Source organism: Aulonocara sp. 'chitande type north' Nkhata Bay, linkage group LG14 (assembly GCF_057382095.1).
Source record: "Aulonocara sp. 'chitande type north' Nkhata Bay isolate Kocher_YH1m ecotype deep benthic linkage group LG14, A_spYH_male_GT1.1, whole genome shotgun sequence".
NCBI lineage: Eukaryota > Metazoa > Chordata > Actinopteri > Cichliformes > Cichlidae > Aulonocara > Aulonocara sp. 'chitande type north' Nkhata Bay.
Genome location: NC_141357.1, coordinates 28,015,165 through 28,032,145, shown reverse-complemented (window position 1 = coordinate 28,032,145; position 16,981 = coordinate 28,015,165). Strand labels below are relative to the sequence as shown.

Below are 16,981 nucleotides of genomic sequence, written 5' to 3'. Positions count from 1 at the left end.
ACTAATGGTGTCGTATTTTTTACAGCTACACATTTTTAATCTTTGTGCCTGGCTCCAGCAGCATATGAGAATTATCAGTCACAATATAGCAAACAAATTAAAGGTATGTCGTTCTGACTATACCTCTTTGTTATGTATTCCGCTAGTTAGCAGGTGATTCCCCCCCGTAATTCATTCAGATGAAAGATCACACCAGGAGTAAAGAATTAGCAAAGTCTACACAAGCAAGTCTACCAGCACAAAGGACTAAATCAAAAATACAAACTCTTGCAGTGCCCCGTCTTTTTAAGATCATGCATCAAACCTGGGATGTGATCATAAATTCGTCTATGAGAATATAAATCTAAGGCAGCTGCTTTGTTTACATAATTTCCTTTTGCTTTTTCTTCTTCTTTGTTACATTTGTTTTGCTGTGGTTTTAAGAATAAATTGGTGTTTATTCAGCATCCATTTGGGAGAGTGGCTTATTCATGTGTAAAAATTTCTTACGATGGGATTGTAAATGCACATTTTTTCTGATAAAATGGAACAAAAAAAATCCATGCATCCCAATGTCCTGCTTTCTCAGCCTTAATTTGTTCCTAATGTGATAGCTTTTGGACTGCAATTTGGTTCAGCACCTAATTTATCAATTTTACTAATTAACTAGAGGCAGGAAAAAAAGGGCAATTTCCTCTTTCATCAAATAGGTTGTGAGCTAATTACTTATGGTACAGCCACAACCGCAATGACCAGTAATGAACTGACTGTAGCTGGTGGCAAAGTTACTACATGTACAGTATGTAATGCTTCCTGTACCTTACAATTATTTCCATCAGTCTATTTTGTAATATTAATAGGAAATATCAACAATCATCCCCAAATCATTAGGAACGACTGTTCAGCTGCATGTATCTAATCAGCCAGTATCATGGCAGCACTCCAATGCATTTAGGCATGTGGACATGATGACCCATAGAATTTCAAACCTAGCATCACAATTAAGAAGAAAAGTGATATAAGTGACTTTGAATGTGGTATGGTTCTTGGTGCCAGACTGGCTGGCCTGAGTATTTCAGAAACTCGTGATCTACTGAGATTTTCCCACACAACCATCTCCAGGGATGGTCAAAAAATTAAAATATCCAGTAGGGGGAAAGTCTCTGAGTGAAAACGCTCTGTTAATGCCCAAGGTCAAAGGAGATTGGCCAGACTGGTTTGAGCTGATACAAAGGCAACAGTTACTCAAATAACCACTCCTTACAACCAAGGTTTGCAAAAGAGCAACAGATGGGATACAGTAGCACAAACACCACTCTAAACAGGTAAGAACAGGAAAGCGGAGCACACCAAAATCTAGAAGACTAGAAAAACATTGCCTGGTCTGATGAGTCTCCATTTCTACTGCAACATTTAGACAAAAGTGTCAGAATAGGCCATAAGTAACATGAAAGAATGGATCCATCCTGGCTTGTATCAGCAATTCGGGTAGTTGCTGCTGGTGGTGTAATAGTGTGGGGGATATTTTCTTGGCTCACTTGGGGCCCTTTAGTGGCAGTTGAACATCGTTTAAATGCTACAACCTACCTGAGTGTTATTGCTGACCATGCCCAGCCCTTTATGACCACAGTGTACCCATCTTCTGATGGCTGCTTCCAGCAGGATAACTGCCACATTGAAAACCTCAAATCATCTCATATTGGTTTCTTGAACATGACGATGTACTCAGATGGTCTTCACAGTCACCACGGTCTCAGTCCAATAGAGCGTCTTTGGGATGTGTTGGAACGTGATATTCACACCGGTGCTGTGCAGCTGACAAATCTGCAGCAACTGTTTGATGCCACCTTGCTGAATCTATGCCACAAAAAATTTGAGTCAGTTCTCAAGGCAAAAGAAGGTTTAACCCGGTACTAGCACAGTGCACCTAATGCCGTGAGTGTATTTTGAAGGTTAAAAAAATTAAACAAGTTAAATTGAACGTATAGCTTAGTGGCTAATTGTGAATTGTATTGTAAAAAGATTTAAAAATTAAAGTTCAAATTTAAGAACAGTTTTTATCAGTTTAATTGCCTTTGGGAAGTCTATAAAAATTGGCAATTTTACACAGCAGGTAATCAGTTTTATGTAACAGTGGCTTTTCATTATAGAGAATGTCAATGACAGTTATATGGGGATTCAGTCACATTAACTTTGTGAACTTCCATGAAAAAAGAATATAGATAAAAAATAATTACGTAAGTGATAGGAAAGAACTAAATATGCCTTTCAGTCTTGAATAACAGGCCCGAAAGGTTTTTGATTAGGGACTCAGAAAGTGAAGCATGACTTTGTCTGCAATCATACTAAACATTTCACTCATATTATTACTAATTATTCTAATGTGTCACGAATGAAACACAGTGACCTGATTTAACTCAAACAAATGTAATTGGAGGAAAAAGTCAAACAAGGACTTGCTCAGAGAATACACATAAGACTTTATTTTTAAATTGCCCCTACTTAAATCACTGGCTACACTTACTGGATTGGCATGGATCATAATTATTTTCATTCTTTTACTAATGCATTAAAATGCAAATAATTTATTGTCATTGTGTCACTGTCATGTGAACTCATTTGTTCGGGGATTGCTGTATACCTTAAACCGCCAATGGGTAAAATTTACTCACTGTATTAACATTGATTTTCAAGCTCCATCAATCATTCAATTATTATTCTGTAACTTCAGGTTGTATCATTAATGGTTTGCTATAGTTACTTCACAAAATAATGAATAAATAACAGAGCTTTATTTATATAGAAATTTACTTATAACAAGGTAATCACAGAGTAAGAAATGCACATTTCTATGTCTGCATTTTATCACTTTATAAAACATCACTGAGTCTTGAAAACACTTCGTGCATTAAGCGAGTATGCTTGATTTACATTCAGAACTCTGCTTCTTGTGTCCATATTGAAGGTTGGCTATGATTTATGGCACAGCTCTGTTGTGCATACCAGTAAAGGAAAGCTGTTGCCCTTCTGTAGCTAAAAATGTGTATCTAAATGTGCAGAATCAATAATAGAAAAATTGCCTTGTTCCTTGTTCTGTTAAATATTACCTGCTGGAGCTCATACTGTAGGTTTAAATCAGCCTTTATGTTGAGGTCAGAAATAATGCTTTTCCAACTTTTTATTTGTTTGAAAGAAGTTTCGTGTTCTGTGACAAACCCATAAGTCAAAGCATTCTCTGTGAATTTGTTGGTTGCATTAAACAATGTGGTGAACTGGCAGGAAACTGCAACAGGAAAAAAATTTATAAGACCCAACCTGTTTCTTACCTGTTTGGCCTATTCATGTACGTTCTGTGGCTTACATTCATGGACTGTATATAAATGATGAATTCACGCATATTTTATATTTTATGTACTCCATCCTTGTATATAGCATGGGAGTTGCAAGTTTTTAAGTTTTCTGCTTCATCTTTGCACATTTTTTATGTAGGAAGGAAGTAAACTAAGTGTTAGAGTGCACACAGTTTAAAGAAAAACCTCCCAGAGGTCTCTTTTACTTGATTGTATAATTAAAGGAAGGATGTATTAGCAACCAGGCATAACATGTTAAACTCCCCCAGGGGGTGAGCACAAAAAACTCTGAGGTTGTCTATGTGGCAATTACATAACTGTTTACATTTGAAAATCTAAACTTTACTTGAAAGTCTTTACACAGAGTGTAGCACTGTGTTAATCTCTAGCTGTAGCTAACGGAGAGGACAAATGACTGTTCAGTTTGAGGAATACATAAGAGAAAAGCATTAACATTTCGCTACTTTGTCACACTGCAACCAACCCCAAACAAAGTCAGAAAAGATATGGAGGATGAAAAGCATGCAAATACACAAATGTGCATATGGCCGTGTGATACTAGTGCAAAAAGGAGCCGATATGTGGAATTCAGGTGTTGGTTGCTTTTGTTTTGTTTCGTTTCTCTGAGTCTCAGCAAACCTATAATGCGACATATTGACTGGTCAGTAGTAAGTGCAGCAATTGTTCACTTAAACAGCAGATAAATCCACATCTTGTGTGAACTGCCACTCTCTGTGTATTGACACTGCAAGGTGTTTTATTTGACACCGACAGGATTAGTGATACCTTCAATATATTTGACAAAAGTTCTGCCTAAACCTGCTTTGCTCTGGCTTTTCTAGGAAGTGTGTCAAACTGAAGATGCGCAGTCCATTATTTGTGGGGACATGCAGCCGTAGCTGCCTCAGCCGAGGTCTAGCACACACTCATTACAGCCCTGAGTGATTTTGGGACATTGTCCTCTATATCAATTAGAGCTGCATGAATTTCCGATTATTGCGTCCAGTTATTACAGTAGATTTATTCAGGTGGATCCTGTTGGTAATAAATCTCGATTGTTTTTGTTAATTGAATTATACTGTAGTCAGAAAGGGGAATGTACACGGTGGAAATTTACTTAATATTCAACTTGCAAAAGTGATGAATGGGGTCATCTACATCACGTATCTACTGGAGTCTAATTGAGAAGCAACAAAAATCTCTCTTAGACTTAAAGTGTGAACTGGGCTGCATTGCGCTAATGTTAGCATGCTCACAATTTGCTAATTAACACAAAGAACAAAGCAATGCAGAGGCTAATGGAAATGTCATGCTAAATTTGAAATGAGTTCACTAGGGTCGAATTAAAGCATCTCCAGATTCATTACAGTCCCTCCAGAAGGTATACTAATGTCTGTAGCGAATTTCATGGTTATTCATCTAATCGTTTTTCAAACATGTCGCTCAAAACCACAAATGTCAAACTTATGGTGTCTCTGTGGGAGGAGTCAAAATCATTAACATCCCCTGTCCATGAATGTCAGTACAAAACTTCTTGGTAATCCACCCAGTAGTTGTTGGAATGTTTAAAATTGGGAGAAAATTCCATCCCCCAAAGACCCAAGCTGTGTTGTAAAATGAAGTAGTTTTATCCTTAGTGGCACTCTGCTGTGACAGTGTATGTGAGTTACTTTTGTATTTTAACAATGTTCAGATCTCTCCACATTTGATTTAAGGGAATTTTCTGTGATTCTAGCATGTGTTTAAATGATGGTTTCCATTATTTCATTCGGAAATGGTTCTTTTAGTATAGAACATCCAGCTTCAATATGTGAAATAGCTTATGTAATGATAGATCTGTGCACGGCTACCTTTTTTGCAAAACGAATAGAGTTTATTTCTACCGCGAAAGGTTTAAGTTCAGCCATTTGGTACATTTTCTCTGTGGAGTGTAAATCGGCTTTTTGCAAGAGTCTGCTGTGGCAGTAAAGCATATAACAGGCATACATAATACCTTGCAAGGGTACATACAGAGCAGGATCAATGCAATATAGCAGCCTTGGGAGGAGGATTTCAAATCAAGTGTGGATTCCTCTGCATCACCCGAGCACAAAGTGGCATCACAAGGGGCCAATTCAGAGGGTCTGCTCAGCTCTTCTTCACAGCAGGAAGAAGGTATGGAGCTTCTATGATATAGAACAACAAGATAGGAATAAAATCAAGTGCGGGGAACAAACACGCACGGATGAGGAAGCAAATGTGTCACCACATGCAGAAAATGCATATCAGAGAGACAGCCTTGCTGGTAGAGCTTTAGTAAATCACCAATGCTTGTCACTGACCCACGTTGGATTTCAAAATAACTAAGCCTAGATATAGAAATCCCATAAGATGGATGTCGTTCAGATTCTCAGTCGGTCCTCTTATTGCTTGCTAGCAGCTTCTGCTTTTATAATGGCATATTTCTCTGTGCTCTTTTTTTTCTCCACCTTTTTCTTGACAAATACTTTAGAAATCTCTTGGAAGGTGTCAGTGAAACTGCAACATGGAGAAAAGAGTAACAGCCACTCTGTTTATTGTCAAGCTGTTTGTGGATGTCAGGACATGCTATCTCCTAAAATAACAGAAACAAATGTAGGCTGAGCCCCTATAGTAACAAGGTGCGTGTATGTTCATATATCTTTTATGTCACTCTGAGTACACCAAACAAAACTAAATTAAAGCACCAAATGTACTATATATGATAACTTACTGATGACGTAGTTTGCGTTCATGTACTTGTGCTTGGGATTTTAGCTTTCATGTAATACAGTATTTTTTTTTTTTGTATCTTAGTATTGCTGCTTCAAACAGTTCATCGTTTTCCTAATCTAAAGCGTGAACAGAAAGCGTGGCTTCTTATCTGGGTGTGAAGATCTGTGAGATGTCTCTCATTACATCTAAAGTAGGCAAGTGGCCATTCTATATCAGAGGGCAATCAGTTGTCGCTGTTTATTCTATTAGTCATGACAGCTAACAGATGCAATCACAGGATTTTTTGCTTTTTATTTTGGGGGGGGGGGCTGGGCGGTCAATTTGTACAAAAAAGCATTTCATACAAAAAGTGAATTGACTAGAACAGCACCATATTTAATCATTTCATTGTGCATCATGTAGTCAAATAATTGGCGAGTATGTATTTAAGCATTCTGTGAAGAAATCTATTATAGTAAATAGATTGTTTAGTATTTATGTAATGCTTTTCTCTCATTAATGATGATGCACTTTTACAAGCCAGGTTCACCAATTCACCCATGCCATTATTCTGTGCACTTTAAGGTTTTATCTGTCTCGCACACACACAAACAATGCTGGAGGCATGATGGATGAATTGTAGTTTTACAGGGTATTGCCCAAGATGCATGTCAAACAGTCATGCAAACTGAAGGAGCTGGGGATCGAACCTCCAGCTTCGATAAATGGATCACCTGCTTCAACTATTGGGTCTGTGAAAGAATATAACCCCGAGCATGTTAATGATTGGTTGCATTCCACTGAGGAAGGTCCTGCTTTTTTCACCTGCTGGTTCATGATTACAGCCTGTACTTTCTCTACTTTGACTGGTCAAATGTCGAAATATCCAATGTCTGCTGCGGTAAAGGTCTACTTAAGGTGGATCGTCTGGCTGAGTGGTGCGACACAAACAACCTGCTGCTTAACACCAAGAAGACCAAGGAGCTCATCGTGGACTACAGGAGGAATGCTGACCCACATCCACCCATCCACATTAAGGGGACGGCTGTGGAGCGTGTGAGCAGCTTCAAGTTCCTGGGAGTCCACATCTCCAAGGATCTCACCTGGACGACCAACTGCTCCAAGCTGGTCAAGAAGGCTCACCAGCGCCTCTTCTTCTTGAGGACTCTGAGGAAGAACCACCTGTCCTCAGACATCCTGGTGAACTTCTATCGTTGCACCATCGAGAGCATCCTGACCAACTGTATAACAGTCTGGTACGGGAACTGCTCTGCCTCGGACCGGAAGGCGTTGCAGAGGGTCGTGAAAACTGGCCAGCGCATCGCCGGAGCACCACTTCCTGCCATAAAAGACATCTACAGGAAGCGGTGTCTGAAAAGGGCTGGGAAAATCATCAGAGACCCCAGCCACCCATCACATGGACTCTTCACCCTCCTGCCCTCTAGGAGGCGCTACAGGAGCCTCCGGACTAAGACCACCAGGTACCGGAACAGCTTCTTCCCCAAAGCTGTCAGACTCCTGAACTCTGCCTCCTGACATCTGACCCACGTTAACACATGGACTGAACATACACACACACACACAATGGACAACTGTACCCTCAAACACACAATAATAACATGGACTGAACCACCACTCACAACCACTAGCACTTTATATAGCCTCTGTAGAAATTATCCACATATCTCACTTATCTTAACTGCACTACTGTATAGCCCTGTGTAAACAATCATTCTGTACATACGATAATTTTTAACCCTACAACTGTTTACAACTTGCATAGTTCCCATTTCTGTATAGCTGTATATCTCGGATTTCTGTAAAGTTATTTATTTCATATTCTGTATAGTTTTTCATATTTATATCCTGTCCATATCCTGTACATAGCTTGTACTCACTACAGCCTGTACATACTTATAGTTATAGAATATTCACAACATACTTCATACCGTGTACATTATAACATACCATAATAGACCCATTTCTGTAATATACTTACATATCTATATTATTGCTAATATATATTGTAGTATATCTATATCACTAAAGCACTTCTGGATGGATGCAAACTGCATTTCGTTGCCCTGTACCTGTGCATGTGCAATGACAATAAAGTTGAATTCTATTCTAATTCTAATTAACTGACATGATCACAGGAACGTGTCACTGGAGATCACTTACCCTTTGGTTGTTTGAGGGATTCTCTAATATAAAAAAATGCTTAACGAGGACTTGGAGATTATTTGTGGATAATCCCAATTTGCAATTAATCAACTATTTGAATCAATCAGTTATTTCAAAACGGTCAAATTAAAAACTGATTTCCATTTCTGAAATGTAAATATGAACATTTTTCCCTTTTGTACTCTACTCTTTTTTTAACAGACTAATGTTAAAAAATACAATTTTGCCAACCTGACAATGATTTTCAGTGTTTACTGCTACACTGAGATTGTCCACAAATTACTTAAGTAGATATTATGTGAAAACATTAATTAAAACCCTAATTAACAATAATTAAAAGGCGCCCCTCCAATACATTAGATTACTCTTTTTACGTATAAATATAGGCTATTATCATTTTGCAGTCAAAAATAATGCCCCACCAACTTTCATAATTAGTTGTTTTTTGTTTTGCTTTTTAACTTCGAAAGTTTAATATTTTAAAGCATATTTATTATCAATAAAGTATGTTGTAATTACAGGAGCAGCTATTGAGAGTTGATTACATCTCTGAGGGGAGGTATTCAAATTGAAAAGAACAGGTAGCAGGTAAAGGGTAACAATCAATCACCCAAGCGTTCCATCAGTAAGTGGCATCTATGACTATACTTGTTCACTCCTGGTGTAATAATCATGTTTGCTGCCTTGTTTAGGGAGGCGGTTACAATTAGTTCATGAAGCTGCAGTAGCTTGTGCTTCTCAGTTCTTCTTCATTGAAAGTTTTAAATGGGATGTAATTGAGAAAACTGCTTCTGCGTGCAGACGTAATTATAATATGCAAATGCTCCTCCTGTTTGCAACAACACCCACAAACCCCCCACCCCCATTGATGAGATGTGACCAGAAATCCCCGGGGCTACGCAGCCTCGGTTTCAGCGTCCACTGGTGGAGACAGAGCTGGCACCAATGAACTCCAGCTGTCAATAATTATGCCTGCATCCTGACAAGAGTCACACAAGGTCAGCCAGTAGTTCACTGTCTGTATCGTCTAATTGGCATTTACAGTTTCCTGACAAAGTCATGTCCAGGAAATGTCCTTACAATGCACTGTCTCTGGGCAGATGTTTTTCTGAGGTAAGGACACACTAATGCATTGTTTGTATACCGTTGCTTCAATGTCACATTGACATAAATGCTACAACTAACTACTATTGTTATTGAAATGCACTGCTGCCACAAATACAACCTTAACAGCCAATTTGCCCTTTAGGAAATGTTTCAAAATGCTCCATAATTGCCCAGAAACATCGTAAAAAGATTTAAATTGTTTAGTAACAAATTTGATGATGGTTAATACAATTTTTCTTATCTTTTTGGCTGTAAAACATCAGAACATTCTATATAACCAATAGGCAATAGCGTGTTTCTGCAAGATTTAATGTTAGTAGTTAAAACCTACATTATAGTGACAGAGGACAAGTATTATTGGAGCTATACTTGATCAGTATATTAAATTTTCGTGAAACTAGAAGGTGCGTTCACCTCATATGACTGTTCTGTGATTTATTAACAGCTCCAAGTTCTTAAAGCCTGTACCTCTTCCTGGCAATTTATGTAACGTAACGAGAATTCATGGAAGTCCTTAATTAAAATTTCCAGCTGTGTTATCGTGGACATACAACATGTGGGTGTGTACAAGCAGGTGAAGAAGCAAACTGTTCCTCCCGTGGCTGCTAAAATTAAGATTCACAGCACAGTTTTCAAGTTTTATGACTTTCTTCAAAGTTGCCAAGATGCACTATGATCCTTGCAGCTGTTTTACTGAATATGTAAACCTGGGTGTAAGCATTAAGTAGGCAGCAGCGGGGACGAGCTACGCAGTCATCAATAGGAGATGCTGTTTAAGATTCTACCTTATTTCTGCTTCATTTTCACAGCAATCTCTGCACTCTTATTTTTAGTCATTTTTTAAGCAAGCATCTGAATGTTTAAGAAAATGTCAGCATTTGGGCTTTAACAGATCTGTGCTGTGAATGTGTGAAGAATTTAGAGCATTTTTAAGAAGCAACAGATTTTATCTGTTGTTCATACAGAGCGACATTTACTCCAGTACTAGTCTGAGCCAGAAAACCAAGCTGAAAATGGCACATTTGTTGATAATCTTTTCTCCTCTTTCTTTATTCCTCTTGAGCACTTACTGCTTTTCGTTGTTGTTGTTGTTGTTGTTGTTGTTGTTGTTGTTCAGTATGTTTATCTTTGTGTTAATGTGTAAATGCATGGATGTGAAGACATGTAGTTGTGTTTTTGAATGCAGTGCCCTGTAACTGTGCGTGGGTGGCTGTGTGTTGTAGTGTACTCACGTGTGCGTGCCTGGTGCAGAATTATGCTTGCTTGTAAATGATATATAACAATGGGTGTATTTGTTTAGTGGCAGTAACAGATGTATGTTATTGTATGCAAGGCTAACTTGCATGTCTGATGTTTACAGCGATACAGTGATTGTTTGCGTGAACACAGAAGATGAAACTAATTATTGTGCATATCTGGCTGAGTTTGTTACTTAGTGTCATGCTATTTTCTTCAGTTAAACGCCAAAATAATTAAGGTAATTATTTTTGATCTTATAGCGAGTAGGGCACGCCAACAAATAGCTGTTGAGGTTCTAAGTAATTATAAATATTTAGGAACATTGATCAAAAACTGTCAGGCGAGTCAAACAAACGTGTCATTTACAGGCGTAGAGTACAAAAATTATACTCACTTTTATAACAACTAAACAGAAGATGTGACAATTTGATGTGGATAGATAGACCACTGGTTCTTTTTATCATTCATATGTGGAATGTATTCTGACCTTCTGCTTTATTGTCTGGTGTCTTTATTAGTCTGTTAGCTAATAAGAACAAGCTCAATAAGACTGTAAATGTGTCCGATAAGATTTACAGGTCAGCAACAAGACAGTATGACAGCTTCGTGATTCCCAAGTGGTGGGAAAAGCCTTATAGCTCACTTTTGCTACAGTAAGGTATGAGTTATTAAGATCAGAACAGAGGTACAGGTACAGCATCTTTCCAAACGTCCCATGTTTTTAATGGGTGGCTGGATAGGTGGTTAAACCCTTAACCACTGCTTCTACTGTGTTTGCAGTAGACCAGTTGTCTTAAACCATAAGCCATAAGTGAATGTGAGCACGAATGGTTGTCTCTGTCTGTGAGTTAGCCCTGCAACAGACTGGCGATCTTTCCAGGATAAACCCTGCCTCTCGCCCTAAGACAGCTGGGTTAGGCCCCAGCACCCCCTGCGACCCTGAAAAGGATAAGTGGAAGTGAATGGATGGTTGGCTGCTTCTAATATAAATCGAACAACTAAAAATTTGCAGAATTCTTCGTGCAGATCTGAATGTCTGTCTGTGGTTGCTTTAATTCTAATATATTTAATTCTTTAATTTAAAATTCTTTGTGCCACTGGGTTTTCATGCTGGTTATTCAGTGTTCTCAGTGTGTTTCTGTTTATCTATGCATACATGACCCTGTACCACAAAGCAAGTTCAGCATACCCAGGATATCTTTCCATAATTTGCCTACTCTCGGCCGAACATTGGCAGAGAAGCCAAGTCATCACACAGAGGTTGTTATCAATTCAGTGAGTTAACTCAGGGTTTCACGATCTAGGTATGAGCATGTTCACATGAAAGGGGTGGCAGTGACAGGATATAACCAGCCAGAAGCATGAACAAGTCGACTGACAGTAGAGTGACTGCTTTTACAAAGAAAGGTTGAACTATGATATTATAAAAATATGAAGAGGTTAAACATATAATACAGGCTGAAAGAGAGTTTCGCAGACAAATCAACGGTGTGAGTGTCGGTAATAGAAAAAGCTTCCTGCAGTTGTATAGCATTAGAAGTGCTGCATTAATGTGTATGTGCCATATAAATGTGTGTGCGCTTGAAGCGCTTTGGTCGATAAAACTGTAAAAGACCCACTATAGTTATAAAGTCTTGCCTATTTGAAGCCAGGAAGGAAAACCGGCTATACCCATTCACAGAATTATAAATATTATAACTCAATCATCAGGACACGAGGGGATCTGACAGATTACGATTAATTTTCAGTAACATTAATATTTAGACGTACTGATGACCAGATTTTAGTCTTTTAGCTGCAGCCCTGGTGGTGTTTAGCAGGCTGAGAGTGGAGAATAAATGCAAAAACATAATTCATATGCACGCTTAGTCTGCATATGAATTTGATAAAAGGTCCAAAATGACACATTAAGGTTTGTAGGGACAATTAAATTGTTGTGAAATGGTTTGCAGCCAACAGGAAGAAAAAACATCAAGGGAAAAAGTTACATATGCACATGAAACGGTATCAAGTTTGTTAAATATACTGCATTTTGCTTATTTTTGAAAGATGGAAACAGTTTTCATAATTATCATTTGATAACTGAATTTAGAAAAAGAATTTAGTGATCAAAAAACTTGATGACTAATCAATTAACTGACAATTCCCTTCGACCCCAGCTGCCATCTGCTTTAATGTAGTGCCAGCGGCAAGAGAAAAATCAGCCCACATGCACTCTGTAGAACCTCAATATGCTTTATTCAAGACAGACAATTAATTTATGTTGTTGCTTCTTCATCCTGATTTGCAGGATGAAGAAGCAACAACCACCATCACAAAGAACATTTCTCACTGCTACACAGGTTACCCACCCCCAGACCCAGAATATATGCTTATACAAGAAGATAAAAGAAACCTAAAAACACTCATCAATAATTCCTAACTGAAGGTCAGTCATTAGCATCTCCACCGACATGAAAGGTGAAAACTGGTGGTTTGATAATGCTTCTGAATAAACTCATAGTTTAATGAGATCTTTATATTCATTGAAATCTGAAGCAGAACATACCAGAATTAACTGTCAAAACATTACATAAGCATTTTAGGATATAAAATTAAAACCCTTTATCTTCACCTAGAGGAGTCATCAGATTTCCTGATGCTGAAATGCTTTCCCTGGGTAACTGCTGTCACTGCTGGCAACAACACAAGTTGCAAACAGGTCCCTCCTGCTTGAGCGTCATCAGCAAAGCAGAATGTAATCTCACACATCCTCGAGCATTAAAATAAAGTTGGGTTTTTTTATGCCTGTTTTTACCACCCACTCAAATACACCTCTAATACAGATGATTCATCAGTCATTAGTCTCCGTGTGGAGGGCTACTAGGCTGTACTGAATTTTCTTCAAAACTGGTGTGCACTGTATTTTAAGATGTAAAATTTAACACAGTCACGATTAAAACAAAACTTGTACATTTTATGTAAATTAGAACAAAAAATTTTATTGCCTCTGCCAAGGAGGTAGTGTTTTTAGTCAGAGCGTTCTCACTCCCGAGGCGTAACATGTGGACGTTTTGTCACGTCCCGCGGCGTTCCTGAGGAACGCGAAAGGAGACCTTCGGCGTTCTTATGGTACGCGGCGGGTTATGGCTGGAATCCAGTGCAATGACGCTCCCGCGGTAGTAGACGTTCCAGCCCTGTATTCCAGCCCTAAACCTAACCTTATCCCTAGCCCTGACCATAACCTTATTCCTGACCTTAACCAGGACTTTAATGATGTTAAATAGCGTGTTTCTAAGCGATTTGAAGAAAAAGAGCGAACATGTGTAGGTTCAGTCCAGACGGTTCTCATATTTCCTCTTTTTCCGAGGTCGTCATTTAGGAACGTGGTGGGTAGCCGAAAACGTAATATGGTGACGATTTGTCACCTAGCGTAAAATGTTACGCTTTGGGAGTGAGAACGGGTTGTTTTAGTAGCGTGTGTCATTCTCACGTTTTGAGTGAATTCTGGTATGTAGGGGTGTAGAGTGGGGTCGTGTTAACAATCCAGTCAAATTTGGCTTACATCCACCGAGGTCTTCAGGGGTAACTTAATAATTTATTGGTGAAAAAGTGACAAAAAGCCTCAGAACTAGGCTGGTGTGGTGTGTATTGTGAACATATTGAAAGTGAAATATAAAGATCTCAAGGTCAAAGTGATAATAAAGCTATGTAGAGATTTCTCACTGACATTGTTTGTATTGGCAACATATAGGCCTATAGGGAATGATATATGGGGGTTCTAAACATCGCATTACCATCACTGGAAGTCAGAAAAGGTCACATGTTATTATTTTGGACATTCTAGTCTCTTTGTATTGGCAACATTTGTTTCATTATGACTTTAGTATGTATATTACAGTAAGATTATAATCATTTAATTACATAACATTTTGAATACATGTACAATGTTCCTGTACAAAAAACCCCCAAACTTGTCATTAGAAATTTTCAACTTGATATTTATTACTAAACTTTTTAAGGTATGTTTTTAAAAAAGAACAAAGAAAAACAATTAATGTATACAATGTATACAGCATTTAGTAAATACTGCTCAGAGAGTGATCTGCCTTAGCGGAGGTCCAAGCTCTCTGAGTGGTTCCTGTATTCGCTATACATTTAAATTGTTATTTCTGAGCACAGGCTAAAATTTTATCTGTATTTCATGTAGTTCCCTGTTAGGATCTCTGTTTGTTTTACCACAATCCTGCCATTTAGACATGTAGTAGCTTAGATTTGTGGCCAAGGCAATGAATGTAAAGGCATTTTTTATGGATTTTAGACGATTTCTGGATTTTAGGCAATGGGAGTGGTCTAATTTTTCTTTTTCTTTTTTTTTAGAGCTATACACTTTTTTGTAAACTGCTTATTCAATTACATAACATTCTCTCTTTTTATTGTGTTTGTTTTGGTGTCCAGCAGCCTTATTTTCCTTTACCAATTCAAAGTATAGCCTCTTCAATTTCTTTTTCTTAGTAACACAGCTAGCTAATTCCCTGTGAAAGGTTGTATTGCATCATGGCTGGACATAGCAAATCTAAACTCCGGTTCACCTTGTGCTCTCTGCTGCTGTCTGCATATCGATTTGGTGACCGGCACTTTTATTAAGCAATAAACCAAAGATAGAAATGCGAAGCAGAGCTGCCCTTTTCTTTCAATTTACGTTGCCATTCATACATCTGTTCACGTCCCGTCCAACCTTCTTAGCGGCAACCATTAAGATCGAAGCCTCGCTTATCGGGCAGCTTAACATCATCTTAATGCAATTCAAAGACCTACATTCTACACCAGAGTTGCCGTGGCAACAAAGTTTTCCCCCTCCCTGAGATGCTGAAAGATCAATAGAGTATCCTCGACGGTGTGGCAGGAAGTGCTCAGACACAGATGGTCCTCTGAGAAACTGTGAGCTTTGTGGCCTAGTTAGCATCTGAATACTAACACAATCAAGCAAGGTCACCACTATATTGAAATTTAACAAACGAGTGTGACAAGCTCCCACATAAGAATTTACACGGCCCTGTTGTAACCTACTGCATAGTTTCAGCTTTCCCCACTGTGCTTAAAAAGAGAAAATTTGGAGAATTAATTTAGACGAGGGAGTCGCACAAAAGAACATTACTATATAAATTCTCTCTTGAAGACTTGTCCACACAGAGTATGTGTTTTTTCTCCAGGAATGCGGTCTAACCTCAGTATAAATGTGACAGATAGCAGAAAATAACTGTGTGTGTGCTGTAATTTAGCGACTCTGTTTTAGAATTAGAGGTAACAGCTACGCCTGCAGAGTCGAAGCAACGAGAAAAGGAGGTGTAAACACAAATGGACCAAAGGTCTTGGTTTAGTATCTCACTTAAATACAGTCTACTGGTCTACTGAAATGTAGTCTAAAGTAGCAGCACAGCTGTCACTGCTGGGTTAATTTGATCAGCAGTTTATCTTTGATAAACTATCCCACTGGTTTGAACTTGTGCTTCAAACTGTTCTACTTCCCTCAGATAATGACATCACACAAATCCAGATTTTATGAGTGCTCTGATTGTGCAGCGCTTTCTCATAGTTAACGAGGTGTCGTGTTCGCTGTCAGACGGTTGCCAGCCACCCGGCCAGCAGTGCGCGTCTGTGCACGTGTGTCTGTGTGCGTGTGTCTGTGCACGTGTGTCTGTGTGCGTGTGTCTGTGCACGTGTGTCTGTGTGCGTGTGCAACAGACCGAATAGGAAAAGCAACTGAAAATGTCCGCTGGTGTCTGGCCAGTGTGCCACAGGTTGATGTAAAAAGACATTGCACGCACAATTTCTTACTCCTATGAGTATTTACATAGAACTATCAGAACATAACGCTCATCAGATCAGGTTTGATCGCTTTTAAGCAAAAGGGAGTGTTTGTGTAAAGCGTAAGGGAAAGCTTGAAAGGTAGAGAAAGAACACTCTGCTTTCTTTTTTTTAATGAAATTTGACATGTGGCATTACAATATTCTGTGAATTTCACCGCAGGCATTTTGAATCAAATTTAATTTAGGGTTGTTTGTTCTGTTAGCACTAGATGCTTTTGCTTTGGGCACAATAGGGGAACAAAAATCTGTGGTGTTAAGGCCGTCAGCACCACCTCAACATAGTGGAATGTAGAAAAAGGGACTCTAAAATTAGATGTGACAAATTGGATAAAGCATCACAAATTGTAAAAAAAGAGACATCATTTGTGTTTAAAATCCACAGCCAGCTTTTTCAGGATGAATTAAGATAATTATGCTGGACCCAATAAAAAGAAACATTGCTGTTGATTGACACACTGGATCTGGCTGGGAAGAAGCGTTTCCCTGTGGGTTTGGAGAGTGCTGGGTTGCAGTAACCCATGTGTCAATCTCTAAACCTTGCTGGGAAAAGTGAGTTGCCAT

At 38.6% G+C, this 16,981-nt stretch overlaps 1 protein-coding gene across 2 annotated transcripts in view; it reads left to right on the top strand.

Moving 5' to 3' along the window:
* Positions 1-16,981, top strand: part of lrfn1 (leucine rich repeat and fibronectin type III domain containing 1) — a 137,897-nt gene that overhangs the window by 110,690 nt on the left and 10,226 nt on the right. The gene's annotated exons all lie outside the window — the stretch shown is intronic.